Consider the following 18,374-nt stretch of genomic DNA (forward strand, 5'->3'; position numbering starts at 1 on the left):
GAGTAAATAGGCGTGTGGCGTTTGAGTGGCATCGTCGTACGCCTGAGTCAGCCAAGGCGTTCCTAACTGTTTGGCTAAGACTTGCACTTGCGATTTATCTCTAGGGCTTTTAAACAAGACCACGTAATGCGCATTGAGACTGATGGTGCGATGGGCTTTACTTTGTTGAAACAAATTTTGGGTGATGTAAACGACACTGGCATTACGGTGATGCCCTTTGCGCGTGAACCACAGTTTAATTTCTTCTTCGTCTTCTCCTAACATGTCGTCGAAAATGGCCAAATGGGTTTGACGGGAGTCAGAGACGATGCCGTCGTCTTCTTTAGGAATGCCTTCCACAAACACGATGGAATCGCCTTGACTTTCTCGCAAGAGGCTGTACGCCGATTGCCACTCTTTGTAACACCACACGATCCGTTGAGGGGGCCGATCGATCAAATGATGTTTATGTTCGATCAAACGTTTGACGAATTCGGTTTTGCCAGAACCGCTAGGTCCAGCAATGAGCATGTTAAAGGGATGGCGAAGATACAAAGCCTCCCAACTGGCACGATCTAAGTGTTCGTCGATGACTTTGACAGTAGAGGAAGAGGGAGCAGAGACAGCAGAGGTAGCCATGGTGTGAGAAATGTCACTTGTGACACGAAAAACAAACAAGACAAGAGTTTATATACTTTTTCAGAACACGTTTATTCAATGTTTTTTTTTCAAACATGAATACGAAAGACAAAAATACATAAAAGCCAAAGGCTTAAGTACAAGGATAAAAGGCACATGATAACGATGAACGTGGAATAAACACAAGTGTCTGTACAACAATCACATGTTTTGGGTAATGTTCTAACCAGTTCTATAGTAGGGGGTAAGGTCACACAAGTGTCCTCCCGAAAGGGTCTTTCAGGTCTGTCCACGACAGTCCTGTCCTGGGTGACGGGTTCTTCTGGCACCGTCACTAACACGGGTTGAAAAGTAACTTTTTTCCTTGAACAACTCTCGTGCATACTGGGCCACTTCTTGGGTCCAAGCCTCAAAACCCCATTCTTTCCAGGCACGGACATCTGTCCAATGGGGATGTAAGTCACAAGCTACACACACATCGTCATACACGTCTTGGGTAGCTAAAAGTTGACGAATCTTTTTTTCCTGTTGAGGTCGAGAAGTATCCAGATGAAAACGCAAGGCTTTGAGCAAAAGGAGTTTTTCGTGACCATTTAAGGCCATGGAGGTGGTAAGTACTGATCGTAAAGAGTCCACAAAGAATCGGCTGGTAAACGAAATCCCAAAAAACAAGTCACTAAGACACACACCACTTGTCGTCCCAAATTAAATGGATACAGTTCTTGTAATAATCGATGGTAATGATCCACGGTTTGAATATGGTCATTGAGTTCCTTCCACGGAATCTGTTGGATTACATATGGCATAGCAGCCTGTTTTTATAGTCTCTTTGTTTCGAAAAGAATACACGTACTTTCTAGCCAGTGATGTTCGTTTTCCAGTTGGGAATGTAAATCTTGCATACTGTAACCGAAACGTCAGAGTTCGATTAGAAGTTTCCTCTTCCGCTAAGTAGATTCCACGTAACAAATGTTGGTAATCCTTTACCTCGTCTTCCTCAATGGGTTGCTCTAGGTGAATCTCGAAGTAACCAAAATGATCAACACGTGAATCATCGGGGGCCTGGAAGTATTGAACAAGGTCTGACCACTGAAACAATTTCTGACGAATCAGTTCTCTTATACCATTCAGGTACCAGTGGTTAAAGATCTGGTGACGTAACGGATGCAATTGTTCTTTACGTTTCACTCGTATTTTCACCAGCTCTCGGTAAATGCGTTCTCTCAACTCCACAGGCAAAGCACGAATGTTCTCTAGCAAAGTATCCATGAATAGGTCATACTAAATCCTCTTTGGTCTGACACAAGAAATGTACTCTTTGCACAAACATGGTTTCACTTCAGTGTCGAATTTAAATCGTTGAGTCACTAATCTACACATTACAATTCGTTCAGAAGTTTCCTCTTTCACCAAGTTGACATTGTGTTCAAGATGTTGGTAATTCGTTAACTCTTCCTCTGGAATTCGATGCAGTACGTTTACAATGATGTAGGTAGAATCGTCCATACCAAACCAATCCTTTTTAAAACTAGAGGATCGTTCATCAATATCTGTCCGATGGAACACTTTCAATTGAATCAATCCTTGTATAGCCTTCAGGTACCAGTGGTTCAAACACCGGTGACGTAACGGATGCAATTGTTCTTTACGTTTCACTTGTATTTTGACCAGCTCTCGGTAAATGCGTTCTCTCAACTCCACAGGCAAAGCACGAATGTTCTCTTGTAAAGTATCCATGAACAGATTATTATGGTAAGAAGTTACTTCAATGTCTCGGTCCCACTAAGGGTAAGTAATGACAATTCGGTGACCATCGAGCATGTTCTACGTAGGCCGAATCTTTCGGTTCCCAGTGTTGAAGTGACACACCGCAACTGAAGCACTTGACTTTATCTCCTTCGCCCAAGTAGAAAAATCCGGCTCTGGCTAATTCTTTGGGGGTCGGTCCTCCCAGATACTTAGGCCATTTTCCTTTGAACGATTGAAGACGATTTTCAAAGTCGCAGTATTCCGACAAACGCACAGGAAACGAATATTCGTCTTTCACAGGTTCGTTTCGATGAGGGTTGGGTGACATGGGTAGGAGTTTGCTCAGGGCTGGATGACATCCGTAGGGGGGTAGACGTGAAGGTGAACATTCCCCTTTAAAACGAAACCCAGTAAAATGTCCAAGAGGACGAGCAGCATCGCTTTCGCATCCCACAGGTTTGACACGCACAGCATCACTTTCCATGACAGGGGCTGTGAGAACAAAGTTCCCATGATGCTTTACGGCATCGCTCAGGTCACAACGTACAGCATCGGTCCCATCGCAAGGCTCACAATCGCACTCGTCTGCAAACTCCGTTACGCAATTACAATGGTAACCACATGGACAATCGCAGTTTCCTTCCGGACATTTTCCGTCGCAATGCCTGGGTCTTATCCATCCAATATTAGTCACACTAGAGGAAGATACAACTTTTTTACAATCCCCAAACTGGAACGATGTCTTTTTCAAAGTATTCATCTTGTTCGCTCGGTCTTGGTAGTCACAATGAACTATCGATCTTGACCATAGCCCTCTTTTTATACTAGTCGCAATGCAGTCTCCAGCTTGTACATCTTTCCTTTTTTACGTTTTTTATGTCTTGTTTCGGAAGGTACCGTCTCTAAGGTACCGTCAACATTGTACCGTAGTGTAATGGGTGGAAAGGCCATAGAAAGGTAAGGGCAGTGCGGAGACCATCGAGTATGTTCCAGAATAGCTGAATCTTTATAGATACATAGATCCATTCGTAACTTCAGTCCACAAGCGAAACACTGTACCTCGTATCCCAATCCTGACTCAGGTCCCAAGTAGACAAATCCTGTTCTAGCTAAAACATGCGAAGAAGGTAATCCTTCCCTATCCGTAGGCCATTTCTGAAACGTGTCCAATCGACGGGCACAATCACAATAGTCAGGTAAGAAGACTGAAAAATGGTAGGGTTTGAACTTGGAGTTCTCATCGGGTTTCTCACTCGATTCTTGCTGTGGCGAAGCCATCTTTCTGGTGGGTGGCTATCCTCTTACAAAAAATGTTTTATACCAACGTGTCCATACGGTAAGGTGAAATGATTGGGAAGTCGAACTCGCTTCTGGTACACGATTTGATAAACTTTTTCCAAAGGTCGACTGACGATGTGGTGAGTGGGTAAACGTACAATCTTCTTCGGTTGGTAAGTGGTCACTTTAAAGTTTCCATCCTCTCCCGATTGCAAGGCTTCTTTCAATACCCCAAAGTTGACCACTCGACTGGTACGATAATTCAGAGTCAGTCCTTTCACTTTGCACGTCGTGTGCACTTCTCCTTGTTTGTCCCGGTATTCGTAGCCGTAATTTTTGGGACCGCCACTGACGAAACTTAGAATCTTGTCGTCGGGATGCTCGTCTGTCCAGGCTCCTAAACGGTCTCCTTCGATGTTAGGGTGATGTTGAATCGGGTGATGGATGTAAATGCAACTGTCCGTGTCAAAGTACAGGACGCGTTCTTCTAACAGTTCTAAAGCTTCGTACAATTTTAAGCGAGCATGGGCTGTCACGTAAGCCGCAATGATGACATTTCCAAAAGGGTCGTCTTGTACAAAGTCCAGATCTTCTTCGTAATTGACCAAGATCAAATTCTCTCGAACGACGTCCACGTGTTTCATGTATTTGGTTTTGTCGTGAATCATCTGGAAGTAGCGGGAAGGTTCTGTCAAATATTCCGTCTTGGGTAAACACGGTCGTTGTGCCATTTTACCCCACAAGCAATTTAACATCACTTTGGCAAACGATCGCCTGCCTTCGTTTATCTCGATGTGGTCTAAAGTGATGCCTTCTTGTTCGTAGTATTTCTCTTTGAATTGTATTTGGTCTTCGGGAGTGTGACACCAGGAAGGATAGCCGCTGGCTTCTTGCTTCAGTTTCAAAAAGGCATCCACGTAGTCGGCAAAAATGCCTTTCTGCGTGGGGTCACCCTTGCGGTATTGTTGTGTCTTGGGAAAGTGGCAAATTTCGTACACTTCTAACAGTTGGTATCCCATGTCCAGAGCTTTGAACAATTCCACGCTGACCCAGGTTCCCGTCAAGGCCCGTTCTTCCTGGCTGTGATGACAAGGCTGGTCTTGGTTGCACGTTTTGGCACAAGTACGGCACAAGGGAAACATCAGTTTGCCTTGACAATGGTGAGGTAACACGGGATGGTATAGGTTCGTGGGAGGCAAAACTTTACACTTGATCAAGCCTTTGTATTGTCGAATGTTGACCAGGTCGATGTGTTCCGTCAGCAATTGCGGGTGCCCTACAGGAAAGCGACAATATTTGCACACGTAGGGATACAGCGAACACACGTCCAAGTATTTGATTTCTTCTCCTTTCTCTTCGTCGGCTTGGTACAGCAAACAGGTGGCATTGGTCCTTCCTCCGTACAAACTATCCCTCGGGTTCAGCGGGTCCATGAACTGGTAACTTTCCACGAGGCGTTTAAACTCGGGATCGGTTTTCATACGGTGATCGTACTCGTGTTCCCACATTTCCACGACTTGGTATCCTTGCTGTTCTAACTTTAGGCGTCGCTGACAAGTGTCCTGGTACAAGTCTTCCATGGTTCGTTGCAAAAACTGATTTTTAGTGCCACGGTCAGGGTAACAGACGGGACATCCGTGAAATAAGCAACCGTTAAACTCCTTCACGATCTTGGGGTTTTCTAAGTCCCAGCCATCGACCGAATACGTTCCGATGGTCTTTTCGCCCCCTCCGTTGCGAGCATGCTGAATCCACTTGTCTTCCTTGTCGCACAAGTAATGTAACCAGCGTAGGGCTTTGACCGAGTATTGACGCTTGACAAAGTGGGTCGTTTGAGGACTGATGACAGCCACGGTGTTTTCAGGCATGAATCGTTGTCGATACACTAAGGAACACGCTTTGGCAATGGTGCAAGCTTCTTTCAAAGGATCGACCCCTCCGTGTTCCATGAACAGTTCTCGAAATTTTCCACAGCAACGCCGTAAAATGTCCACGTCGGAACGACAATACTTTAACATTTCTTCCTGAAAGTCGAAAGGGTCCGAGGCGTGAGCCTGGTACCAAGCGTAGAAAGCTTCTCGTTGTTCGGTACGCATGTTGTCGGGGTCGTAATAGTGAGCCTCAGGCAAATGGGGTAGAACGGCGTGTTGATTGGCTTCCGTATTGAAAAAGTGTGGAAAGTACCCTTTAGCCATTTCTGTCATTCCAAACGTTTTAGGCATTCGACTCAAAGGCATGGCCAAATAGCTCATCGAATCTTTAAACTGTACTTGTCCCACTTGCATGAAAATGATTTTGGCTCCGTTCAAAGTCACTTTAGGACGTTCGGTGCCTTGTTCCGTATAGTACCTCAAAAGAAACTGTCCGTCGTATCCGGAGAAATTGTGAGCCATCACCGTGGCATGACGATGACAATCTCCGTAAAGTTCGATGTCGTCTTGGCTCCACGTCTTGTCGATGGGGTCTAAGACCCATTGGGCAAAATCGGCTAACGTGTTCGGTCCCCGAAAGATTTTTTCACGCCCTCCAGGAATCTTGCTACAGTGAGGACAATGACTGAAGATAGGTTCTTGAAAACACTTCTCGCACGCTCGATGAGCCACGCAGAAATTAGGAATGTGAATGCCGGTCTCTTGCATGCATTCGAAATCGAAAAAGATGAAATTGCCTTTCTTCTTGTGACCATCCTCTTTCTCTGGTGGGGGCTGGTATTTTTGCACGTAGCATTGGTGTTCCAAGTCCACGATGTGGTGACAAATGTGACATTTTTTCTTTCCTGAACATACGTGTGCCTTGGTATTATTGGTACGTATGACTTGTTCACACGCGGGGCACAATCTCAGGAGTTGACAAGCGCATTTCTTCTGTGAACCTTGCGTCTTCAAATGTTGTTGGCAACAGGTAGGGCTGACAAACGTGCGCAAACAAGTTGAACAAGGCACTGGTTCTTCGCTCAGACAGGGTGAAGAGGCCAAACATCCTGAGCTTTCGATCCACAATGCTTGTGTTGCTCTCGATTATTATAACCATGGTCACATTTCTCACAGTAATAACCGTATCCCAGGAATCCGGTGATAGTGGTAATGGTATCGAAATGGTCATCGTGATAATAGAAATGAATGTATTTTCCGTCCTTAAAGTCTTGCCCTCGAAACAACAAAGGCCCGCGCACTTCTTGAGGGTGCACTTTCAAGGTGTATCGTGGAGCTAGGGCATCTTGCAATTTTTGCATCTCAGGAATGCCACAGGGTGTGTCTTTGGACAGGCCAGCTTGTCATAACAGGAGTTCTGCTTCACTTCGTTGTTTGGCTCGGTCCGATTGTCGAATGTTCTCCCAGTCTCTTTTCCATTCTACCGTGTCGTTCTTGTTGGCATAGGTTCGTCGCACCACGATGGCACGGGCTAAACACATCTGGTCATGAGGATTGTGAATTTGGACAAGGCTACGCTTAATGCTGCGAAGCTCGTTCACCAATAACATCTTTTTGCGTCCGGTCCCTTGAGGAGGAGAGACGTGGGTCATGTCCAATGTGGCTTTACCATCGGTGATGTCAAACTGGTCATTAGATTGTTGAACGTGTTGAATCTTGTCCATGACTTTGGAAGCGGTCAATTCTGCAGGGGTGCTAAACTCGATCCAAACAGGGGATTTCAAACCGTCGTGTTGTATGGAAAGTCTCAAGCGATCGTCTTCTTTGGGTTGACATTGTCGCTTGAGTGCAGTGAGCAGAGAATCCCACACTCCGGTGATGAACCCTTCTGCTTTCTCTAACGGTACTTCGGACTTGAAATCTTTAAACTTCACCGTGTATTTGTAAGCCGTGGTTCTAAATTTTATAGAGGAGCGCTTTTCCGTCTCTCGAATGGAATAGTATTTTTCAGGATTGACTAAGGGTGGTGAACTTAGTTTAGAGGTTTCAAATTCTGGTTCACTCATGTCCTCTTCAAAATCACTGGCATGAATTTGTGCCAAGATGTCAGCCCTGGTACGAGGCGATAGATCACGTTTCTGCCTCTTACTTTCTTTTTCTTCTTTCTTCTCGAATGAATTAGATCGTTTCATCTTGAAAGCAAAAAGTCAAATGACTCAAGTTCAAACACCATGAGCTACTTTATAGTCATAGCAGACCAGCGTATATAAAAGAGTGTGTGTCTTGTCCTTTCACTATTCATTTCACTCTCAAGCCGAGCACAACGATGGAAGAGACTAACCAGATGGAACGTTTCGTCAGAGCTTTGCGAGGGGTCATTAGAAAATTCTCTTCAGACCAGCCTACGGACTACTTTCCTTCCTTTAGAGATAAAAGTCAAGATACTTGCTATATCTGCCAGAAGAAAGGGAATTGGTCTTCAGAGTGTCCAGACCGTCAAACAAGAACAAAAACAGGGGCTAAAAAAGACAAAAGTCAAGATACCTGTTATTATTGTAAAGAAAAAGGACATTGGTCTCCAGATTGCCCAAAAAAGAAACAAGAGGAGTCAGAAGAAAAGAAGGATTCTTCAGAAGAAGAGAGGGATTCTTCAGAAGAAGAGAGGGATTCTTCAGAGGAAGAAAGCAGACAGGTGAAGAAAAAGAAACAGGAGAAGAAAAGAAGAAGGGAAGAAAGTGAGGAGGTAGAAGAGGAAAAGAGTGCGACAGTGAAGAAATTCAAAAAACAGAGAGACTAAAAAAGGAGAAAGAAGAAGTCAATGAACTTTAAATTAAAGTGTTGTGTTGTGAATTTGATTGTAAAAAATGGAGAAAAGAATAAATGAATGATATAAGGTAAGAGTCTTTGAGTTTTGATTTTAAAATAAGAAGCTACACTCAAGCACTCATACAAAGACACGTACTATAGGGCAAAATGGGTGGGTTATTTTTTTTTTTTTTTTTTGAGTTATTGGCAAATTGAAATTGTATTTCTTTTCGAGATATGTGGGTGGCCCTGAAAAGGGCCTTTTTTCTTTATGATGTAGGGGTGAGTTTAAGCAATCAACTTTAACTGCCTTATGCCTTTGCCACGGCCAAGGCCTACTTCTGGACTGCGTAATGTTGATGATGATGATAATGATTGGGTTGAAATCACTAAGGGTGGTACGGTAGGCTTAGTCACAGGGTTGACGTGTTTAGCTCGGGAAGGTCGTATTCTCTTCGGTCGTGATAAAGAAGTCTGATACATTTGTTTCAGACTTCTTAACTCCGCTAAAATGTCCAACAGTACCGTGACCGTTTGATTTTCACCCTCTTGTTTCTTTGCTGCTACTTCTTCTTGCTGTTGTTTTTTTCTTACCTCTTCTTCTTGTTGCTGTTGCTGTAGGAGAAAAGCCTGTTCCGCTTCCTTTTGTCGTTGTATAAATTTCTCCAATTCTTCTTTCTGTCTCTGTCTAAAATTCTCCACTTGCGGTAATGAAGAAGGTAACGAAGGTTCCGGAACAAATTCTTGCGAGGAGAGAAAATCGACAAAATCCCAATTCACCTCTTCTGAAAGTAAGTCCGGGTTCCCTTGGGCGGTCTCCCCTGCTGGTGCACCCCATTGGATCGTTTTCTGAGTTTCAGTCATGTTGAATCACTGTCGCATAGATTGACTGCACACAAGCACTAGCGAATCTATATAGACTACGTGACGTCACAGACTGCTCTCTTCGGATTGGATGCGGGCTGACTGAATTCTGTAACGCGTGTTAGGATTGGTGAATGAACTCAATCCGTTTCAATCCTTTCTGTCTCTATAAATAAGCGCAATTCACTGCATTGATTCACCTATTGTCGGAGCCTCAACATGTGGACAGACGTTGAATCTTCAACCCTTGTGTCAACAATGATGTTCAGGACGGACATGCTCATGTATGTCCGATCCAAGTGGACCGTTGTCCACAGGACCAGCAGCAGCCTGTGGATAAGAAGAGTCTATATAGAGAGACAAGGTTGCCTCAAGAGGACTCTGATGTATGGCCCTGCTGTAAGACGAAGTTTGAGGACAAGAAGATGTCGCAAATGCCCTTTATGTTAAGGGCATATTAACATAAACCAAAGGCCCTTTTCAGGGCCAGCCATATTTCTCGAAAAGAGATAGTCTTTCCATTGCCTACCCCTTTTTTTATTTTGTTTTTTATTTTTTATTTAAAAAAATAGAGACCCCTGTTTCAATTTTACATAGACCCTATACAGTCCCAAGGGTTTTTTGGCCATGTTAAATATACATAGACCCTATATTGTCCCAAGGTTTTTGGCCATGTTAATTCCCATAGACCCTATATTGTCCCAGGGTTTTTGGCCATGTTAATTCCCATAGACCCTATATGTTCCCACGATTTTTCTCCATGTTAAATTTACATAGACCCTATATGTTCCCAAGGGTGTTTTTAATGATAAATCCCATAGACCCTATAATATCCCCCTTCACTACTTGTCTGTCTGTCTGTCTGTCTCTCTCTCTCTCTCTCTCTCTCTCTCTCTCTCTCTATATATATATATATATATATATATATATATATATATATATATATATATATATATATATATATATATATGTTGCATGTTTCTGGACCATAAATAATGTGACCAACAAGATGTTGCTACGTGCAAAATTGAGGCCATGCGCAGGAACCCAAAATATTTCAAGAGGCATTCATTAATATACTTTTTTTTAGGGATACACCTAGCTTTAAATTTAAATATCAAAGCGCGTAAACATAGGTTGAGGATTCAATGAGAGATATCCCGTCTATAACATTCCAATGTCTACTACATAACTGAACATGATGTATTTTAAACAGTAAAATGTTTACTTGCCTTAGGACATATATATGTTCTTGCTAATCTTGTTGACACAGTTACATGTGTGCTTGACCAAATTAGATAAAATTTCTTTAGAAATGGAATTAGAATAAACACCTATGTATCGAGTGTCAGTTTCACTTTGGCTATATCAACATTGTTTTGGTATGATAAGTCGTGTTAACAAACGACCAATATGGTTTCTTTTGAGAATAGGTTGTGGTGTTTTGTTTATAAAATACTTTAATCAGACATAAAATACGTAAATGATTCATACATCAAAGCCTGATTTATTGAGCAATGTAACCTTGCCATGTTAAGGTTGACGTGTCTGACTCGACCAATCGAAAGTGAAAAAAGCACCCATTGAATCGATTTCCATTGGTCTTCTAGTGTTTGTAGGCTCGTTTGTCAGTAGGCTTATTGGGTGTTCAAGGAGGAATATCTTAAATTTATATATCGATTTTGATTCGAAGAACTGTATATTATTGAACATATTCAAAGCCATCAGTATGTGTTAATCAACATTTTCTGATTCAGAGCACAATGGGTAATATAAGAACAATAACACGGGTCGTACTTCAAATAGAAATACATTGTGGATTGATTCTTTTCCTCTAGGTTAAGAGACCATTTGAAAGAACCGCCCATGGCTATACACTTATATCATAATCATGATCATTTAGACGACACTGTATATAGGTTTGTTCGTATTTGTTGTTATAGTTAGTTAACATAGTTGCTATCGGTGAAAATTTGTTGTCTTTGTCTGGGTCGTTTGCCTCATTGTCTGTGCTGGGCAATGTCACTTAGCTCCCATTTCAACGGCAGTATATTATAGCCGAAAATGCAGAAAAATTTCCGTTAAATCGGCAAAGTAAAGCCAACAAAAATGCTTTCAAACAAAAGAACGAAAACAGCTACAAATAGAATGCAAGAAAGGGGATGAAAATGGAATAATATTAGCAAAAACCAACAAAAAGAATAACAATCATAGAACTAAGAAATTCAGGAAATCATCATGACAGAAAAAACGATGAAAAAACCACCATCAAAAGACAAGGACTGGACAGGTATCGAACCTAAAAATATGGGTCCTGCGCTCAACAAACTGAACAACCACTGCTGAGCAATCGACTTTGCCGTTCGTTGAATTATGTTCTCATATTTATGCATTGTGATTAAATATGAATCTACAAATAAAATCATCAATAAATGAATGGGCCAGAAAAGGAATGATTGAATGAATGGACGAATGAATGATAGTATAAATCCAATAGTTAGCGAGTATGGACGCATACGATATATGAAACTTCGCTATGTAGAATCGCAGTAAGTACGAAAATGTAAATTTACTTGCTGGTAAACTGTAAATCTACGGCTGTGAGGTGGAAAATAGAAATATTCAAAGGCAACAAGCAACTACTGTGAGGAGGAGAATACAAGTATCGGAAAATAATGTTCTGGGAGGATGAGGAAGTAGTGTGGAAGACAGCGTTATTTGAAAGTTTAATGTTAATGCTGCGAGAACGAAATTAAAAGTATTGTAAACTAACAAGCAGCGTATAATTTACTGTTGAGAGGCAGGTAAATATAAGTATTGAAAAGTATACATTTACTGCTATGAGGTAAGTAAATAGAAGTATTGGAAAGTATAAATTTACTGTTGTGAGTTAGGTAAATAGATGTATTGGAAAGTATACATTTACTGCTATGAGGTTAGTAAATAGAAGCATTTGTAAATATAAATCTAGTGCTGTGAGGAGGGCAATGCACATGTGATGGAAATAACTGAGCTGTAAGGACGGTAATATAAACAATGGAAAGAACAACGCTATTGCTCTAAGTACGGTAATATAAGCATCGGAAGGAACAGCGTTACTGCTGTAAGGACAATAACAAAAGTATCAAAAATAATTTTGAGTTAGCGCGATGAGGAGGAGAATATAAGTATTGGAAAGTATAAAAGTTGCTTTTGCGCTGAGGAAAATGTAATTGCTGAAACATACAAAGCAACTGTTGTGAACAGGCTAATACAATATTGGAATGCTTAAAGCTGCTGTAGGAAGGAAAATAATATAAACATTGGAAGGTATAATGGTGTTGCTGTGACGAGGAAAACATAAACATTGGAAGGTATAATGGTATTGCTGTGAGGAGGAGAATACAAACATTCAACAATATCAAACTAATGTTGTGAGGATGGCAATGTAAGTATTGGAGTGCACGAAGGTACTGCCGTGAGGAGAATAGAAATGCTGGAAATAATAAAGGTACTGCCGTTCGGTTGTTAGTATAACCATTGGAAAATATACAGTTCCTGCTTTGAGGAGTAAATTAGAAGTACCAGTGAGAGCATGCCTACTGCTGTGAGGAGGATTATATAAGTATTGTGAAGGATATAACCATTACTGTGAGAAGGAGAAAAGTAATGTTGAAATGTATAATACATTTATTTGAGAACGGTGATAGCCGTATTAGAACGAGTGTACCTACTGGATGGAAATATAAATACTGGAGGGTATAAAGCTACTTATGTAAGGGATTCCGTACAAGGACTTAAAATCTATAAGATTCCTACGGCTCAGCAGGGGGGGGGGGGGGGGGGGGGCGTGAACAGACCTATTTGTAGAAGCGTCCAAAATACGAAATAAACCTTCCTAAAAAATATGATTAATGACCTTAAAAATTAAAATAACTAAATACACTGAGGGTTCTTTTCGAACGTTCCTTAAAGAATTTCTCTCTTGGGGGTTAGTCCACGTTATTTCTCCAACTGAAAACTTGTCGATGGCGAGTATATTACAAAAACGACCCAACTTGAGGTCGTGCCTCCCCTGCTGCTATTAATTAATAAATGTTATATCAATAATAATGGTTCATCCAGAATCTTATACTGCCCGGTTAGCCCGAGAGCGACTAGAAGCAATTTAAAAATTTATCCCCGTGAGAGATTCTTTTAGAGAAAACTTACAAGCGAGACAGCAAGCACAAGCTGAATTCACATAAGGTGCAGAACAATTATTTAAACCCGTCACAAAAATTACTGAAGGAGTTGCAACAGCTACTGAAGGTCTACTTGCGCCAGTAAAACGAACTGCTGAACAAACTGGAAAAATAGCAGAGAGAACCAAGAAAACAAAAACGATTTTACGCGACTTTCCAACTGATACAGCTGCTGTTCAACCTCCACCCGTCGGCGAAAAAATACTTGAAGATATTGGCAAAATTCGCACTGAAATAGGTGATATAAAATATCGTGTACCAGAAACAGAAACAGTACAACCCAGAGATAGAGTTGACATAAATGATAAATTTACTGCAATTGATATTAAATACATAAAGGAATTTAAAAACTTAAATGATTTAACTAAGTTTGCCGTGAGATCTTTTAAACAACGAGAAAATATTTTAAAAACCGAGTATGCCAAAGATTCCATGACTCGTGAAAAATGGCACAAATAGGTTTTTCGTATACACCATGGAACTGATCAAGCTAGTGGTATGGATCCTAGATATATGGATTTTTCTGACGCAATATATAGATAATTTGACCGATTACAAAAATCACAAGTTCAACTTTCTTTACCGCAACAACAAAAACAACAACCTCCTCCACAACAACAAAAACAACAACCTCCTCCACAGCAACAAACTACTCGACCACAATCTCCAGAAGAATAATTTCATGATGCACCTGGTGTTACTGGTAGTGGTTTGGGAAATAATCTTGTTTGTCCTAACAATATCCTCAATTACGTGTCACGGTTAGAAGTTCTCATAGGAGGAAAACGAGCTGGAAATAACTCATCAGAACTAATTAATGAAGCAGCTGATATTTGTTGGCGATTATTTCAAGGTGGTATCATGGATATCGGTGCTTACCGAGAACTTATCGATGAACTCGTTGATGATTATAGTTACTAGTTGTTACGGCGATTAGATAAATGATATTTAAATAAAAATGATCATGTACAATAGACACTAATGAGCCGTACGGGCAGTAAACTCACGATTACCAATCTACAGAGCAACTTACGGAGATGGACATGGTGATGTTGTTCAAGGGTTATTTAGAAGATTAGCTCCCAAAAAATAGCACCTGTTGCAAAACAATTATCGATGAAAGCTATTGATGTTGTTCGTGAAAAAATCCTAGTGCAATTATCAACGTTGCTGGTAAGGCTTTCTCGGCGATCAAAGATAGAATAGCACGAAATGCAACGAAAATCACAACCACCAGTAAAATTACCAAGCACTACAGATGTGCCCGCAGACGTCAGTAAATAATAAATCAAGCCGCAAATGAAAAACTAGCAGCATTGATGGATCAAGGATATGATGAAGTACAACGAAATATTACTGCAAATTTGATAGCAGGAAGTGGACTTCGTGTTCGTTGATAATTGATTTAAATCGAAGATATATAATAAAATGTTTAAACGTATATCTGACTCAGCATTTAACATGCATGAACCGGTCATCAAAGATGAATCAGTACGTGATTATCAATTTTATTCCTATGATGCAAGACAACCAGATTAACCGGACGTATCGAACTTCAAGTTCAGGATACAAGTAAATATTTCTTACCATCTGAGGCATTCATTGAAGTAGAAGGTGAACTTGTAAAATCAGTAGATGGTACTGCATACGATGCCAGTGCACGATTTGGTTTTGTCAACAACGGAATCATGGCATTATTTGATAGTGAAACATATATGATTGATGTAAAAAATATCGAATCGATTCAGAAGGATGTCGATGTTGCTACAACAATAATTGGTCTAGCAAGATATTCGGATGATTGCACAAGATCAGCCGGTCCATCGATGATGTTTGCTAAAGATATTACCAACAACGCCGATCATATTCAATAAACTACGAGACGACCAAAAAACACTCTGCCGCTTCTGATGACGCAGATGTGGAGCCGATAACTATCAGTGTTAATGCGACTTACAACTTAGGATTTGCAAACACAGATCAATGTTAAAGTCAGACGATAAAAACTGTTTTTCGTGTGCGATTCCACTGTCTCACATCTTCGAATTTTGTAGAGATGTTAGAAAGGTCATCTTTTGAGTTAAACACACAGTTGTACTTGTAAGAAAAGGTAATGATACTGATGCGATCTGGCGAGGGGATGGTGTTGATGCTGGTAAAGTAAAAATAAGAAAACTTTCACTGTGGATGCCTGTAATAATTCCATCGGTCACAGAAGAACAGAAATGTTTGTCTTTCATGGATCAAGGCGGTAAATCTTTGTTGTCATGGTTGACAGTAACCACAGATGTTGTTCAAAGTGCCGTTAAAGACGTATTTACATGGCATATAGCATCACAGCAAGGTGTTTCTGCGCCACGACATATTTTTATTGCTTTTTAGAACTATGATCGTTTAACTAATCAAGAACGTTCACATATGATATTTGACAATCTCGGTGTTAGCGAGGTTTCGTTGAGGATAAACGGACAACAAGAACCATCCGACGATATATTGTTAGATTATACCATGAATCATGTGACACGAGCCTATCATCGTTTGATGACATTTATGGGACGTGATCGAAACATAGACACAGGACTGAAAATGTAACAGTTAGATTTTATAAATCTGTATCCGATTTATTACTTTTCGCTGGAGCATCTTGATTTATCCAAACAATCTGTCGTTGATATACACTTCCGAGCTCGTGTTGGTGCCCAGCGAGTTCTAACGGCTGGTCCACCAGTTGTTTATGGTCCTTACAGAATAATCGCGGTCATAAAGCCATGTTACTTGAAAGCAGTCTGGTCGAATGAGAGTCGTTGATGCACCAGTGGAGAATCTTTAATCATTATTTGGAGCGTGGCAAGTATTTATCATAAAATGTCATATAGTCACGTTAATGTCACTCTGACTCCCGGTCAGGTGAAAAAATTACAATCAAAAAACGCGACGAATGTGGGAAAAATATAACACTAAATCAAGATCAAACAAGTTATCGTTGGCTAAAACCTAACTTAAACATTTAAATAAAGCGCAGAAAGCAAAAACAGGAGTTCAACTTGTTCTTTCTCCGAGCGCCATTAAAGATATGGTTAAAACAGGTGGTATTTTCCCACTTCTTGCAGCAATACCAGCTGCTGATGCTCCAGCTGTCGCAAAAGCAGCCGCGTTAGGTGCTGTTGGAACCGCTGCTAGAATGGAATTAAAGAAAGCAACAGGAAAAGTATGTAAAAAGAGTTAGGGCCTAAGATTACCGGGATCTCGTTGGGGAAGAGGTCTGAGGCTTCCTGGATCACTTCGTTAGATGTTCCAGCATCAAATTTTGATTTACTTATGCTGCTAAGCAACTAAAAATAAAAAACTTCAGAGGTGTTTTTATGCGAGATCAATTACCACAACGACCAAACAATATTGAAAAGGGTATTATTAATCTTGATGATAATTCAGGACCCAGTACTCATTGGGTATCTTACGCAATTGATCCACGAGGAATCGTTTATTTCGATTCGTACGGGTTAGCTCCACCGCGTGAGTTTATCAAGTTTGTCGCGCCACTTAACGCTCGAGTTTGGTATTCAACGCTACCCACACAAACAATGACAGATCCTCCAATATGCGGCCGTGAAGTAATTAATGTTTCCCACTTTAGGTAACATTTCCACGCTTCGCACGTACAGTCTGGCTTTGTGGATGATGGTTTTGTAATAGGCAGCATCAACCATCAAATGGAAAGCGACACTGCTTGATTCAGTCTCAGGCGCATATCCACTGCGTTCACTAAATACTTAGTTCTAAACTGCGGATTTTAGCAATTTTCTTTTTACGCTCAATAAATCCCTTATTATCGTCATCTACTTCGTTAAATTGGCCTGCCGTGTCAGGTTTCCATACCACGCAGGCATCTACAAGGGTTTTCTTGGCTTCTGTTCCGTACGTCAGGAGATTTTCCAGGTACGCTCGGTAAGTGTACGTATCCATGCTACTGCTGATCAATGTATTATTCAAGTACATATCCACTTCACTGAACAAGGAATGCATGAAATTTTTAACGGGGACACATTATTCGTATCCCTTAGATTAGGACCGTCCCAAGGTCTTGTGTCGATCATTTTCACTTTCAAGTACAAGTAACTGCTGTTCAGATCAATGTAATCTTCAGGCTGTCATTTGATTTCAAACTCAATTGGAGCGGAATTGTTAAAACGAAGACGTGATGACTTCGACACGTTAGGATTCTTGCATCGTCATCATGGTGTCTGGCAATGCAATCAGATCAGTTCCGACTTGGAACAGTCACAGGACTCTCGGTGCATCATTTTTGTCTCTGTATTTTTTTAATAATCAAAAACATCTAAGTCTCGAACGGTTCTTCTTTTCGTAGTCTTTCTAGCTCTAAGAGTATGAAAACTTCTGATGGGGTGTTTTCTTCTTCGTCTCTGTCTGCCTTGTCCTTGCTAACGCGTCAGGGAAGTTGGAATGCCTGCCTCGGCAGCGTACAGGGCAGTTATAGGAGTTTCTCGTCGGCAAAACATGTCTTTGCCCGTTTGCAGCAAGACATGTATGCCTGCTCTCTAGAATGCTTCTTTGAATTTTGTTTGTCGATGATGACATTTTGGAGAAATTATTTGCCTTGCGTCAATTCGGCATCTTTCAAGGCATGCAATCCCCGTGCCACCATCGGTTTCAAAACGGGGCCCAATGAACGAAAGGCTGATTTCAACATATCTCCTAAACCATGTCCTCGCTGGCGAGTGAGGCCTCGGTACACTGGATATATTTCTTACGAGTCGTTAGATAATCTTTTTTTGAAAATGGAGTTCAACCGTGACTTTTCCTTTGGTGAATGGAATATTTTGTCCCAGATCTCCTTTTATAGAAATATTGTCAAAATACGACTTACTGGCGGGAAAATAGTGAGGGTGTACAAATTCGCGGTGAACGTGATAGGTGTTTCCACTTTTCTCGTCAGCGTTCGTGGCAG

The sequence above is a fragment of the Sinohyriopsis cumingii genome, chromosome 18 (genome assembly GCF_028554795.1).
Source record: "Sinohyriopsis cumingii isolate HCF-2022 chromosome 18, ASM2855479v2, whole genome shotgun sequence".
In the NCBI taxonomy this organism is placed as follows: Eukaryota; Metazoa; Mollusca; class Bivalvia; order Unionida; family Unionidae; genus Sinohyriopsis; species Sinohyriopsis cumingii.